This window comes from Sapajus apella, unplaced genomic scaffold (genome assembly GCF_009761245.1).
Source record: "Sapajus apella isolate SASKATOON/1434 unplaced genomic scaffold, GSC_monkey_1.0 scaffold70, whole genome shotgun sequence".
Taxonomy (NCBI): domain Eukaryota; kingdom Metazoa; phylum Chordata; class Mammalia; order Primates; family Cebidae; genus Sapajus; species Sapajus apella.
The window spans coordinates 2469094-2470926 of NW_022437010.1; positions in this window are offsets into that span (position 1 = coordinate 2469094).

Here is a 1833-nt window from a genome sequence, read left to right on the forward strand (position 1 = left end):
GTAATTGTACATAGTAATATAGTAATAAAGTAATAATATTTTAATACATTATTAGGCATGTATGTTATATACACGTACTATATATAATACATGTATATAATATACACATACTATAACATAATATATACATGTATATAATACATATACATATATGTAATAATATATACATGTATATAATACATATACTATATATATTACATGTCTAGTAATAGTATGTATTAATATACACATGTATATATATAGAGAGAGAAGCAATGAAAAGTATAAACTAAGAAAAGTTTACAAGAAATGTGTAAAAGCTATGTGAAAAGCTATGAGAAGAAGAAACTCAGACTCTACTGAAGGCTTATAAATTGTTCAATTACAATGTTCTCAAATAGAAAGATTTATAGTTACAAATGTAAATGAAAGCACCTTTCCAACTAAAAAGTAAAACATATCCAACCAAAGAGAAAGGTATGATCTTGGCTGTGTGTTTTTAGGCAATAACATTAAATTTCAAAATACAGATTTGTTGAAAGAAAAAAGAAGATATGCCATATAAAGAGGAATAATTGAAAAACTGTGGTGACTGTATTAGCATCAATTAAAACTGACATTATAGATAAAAGAAGACATGTCAAAATGATAAGATTATTAAATAATCAAGAAGACATAGCAATGCTAACTGTGCAGACTATTCATTTCGAAATACATTAAGAAGGACTTCCACTTCCGGAAAGATGGAATATATGTACTTTTCAATATTTCTTTTGCTAAGTACAACCAAAATATCTGGTAATTATAGATACAACAAATGTAAGAAGACACTGCAAGGTGGAGAGAGGACAGCAAAAAGGCCAGAGGCCACAGTATCTGAGGAAAATCACTCATCATGCCAAAAGGCAGGATAATCTGAAATTGGATGAGAAAAGATAATTAACAGATGACAACACCAAGATGACACAAATGTTGGAATTAACTGGCAAGGATTTTAAAGCAGCCATCATAAAATTTCTTTAATGAGCAATTATGAACATGCTTGAACAAATAAAAAGAAAGTAGAAATAGCAAAGAAATAGAATGTCTGAAAAAAGAAATAACATATGCTAGGAAGAACCAAATAGAAATCTTAAAACTAAAAAAATTAATAATAACTGAAATAAAACACTTAACAGATTGATGGAACAAAGTAATGGGAGAGGACAGACTCTGAAGCTAAAACGGTAATTACGCAATCTAGACAACAAAAAGATTTAGACTAAAAACATAAAGAAATAAAATAAAATGAACAGAATCCCAGGAACTTGTGCAGCTACAACAAAATATTTAACAATCTTGTCATTGGAGTTCCAGAAGAGAGGAATGAGTAGGGCTGCAAAGTATTCAAATAAACAATGCCTGAAACTTTCCCAAAGTTGGTCCCAAAAAAGTATGTAAACCTAAAGATTCAAGAAGCTGAGAAAATCTCTCAAATTGGATAAATCCACAGAAATTCAGATCAAGATAGATCACTGTAAAACTTTTGAAAAGAAAGGGAAAAAATATTGAGGGCAGCCAAAGGAAGAAAAAAAGGAAAAATGGAGGAAGGAGAAGAAGGAAGGGAGGAAAAGAAGAGAAAAGAGGAAGGAAGGGAGTGAGACAAAAAGGAGGGAGGGATTGTCAGGAGAAGGAAGACAGCGGAGATGTCATCAGATGCCACACGGGTCAGAAGGAAATGGAACACATTTTTCAAGGGCTTAAAGAAAAGAATTGTCAACCCAAAGTTCTGTGTCAATTAAAAATATTCTTCAGGACCTGGCCCAGTGGCTCATGCCTGTAATCCCAGCACTTTGAGAGGCTGAGGTGGGTGAA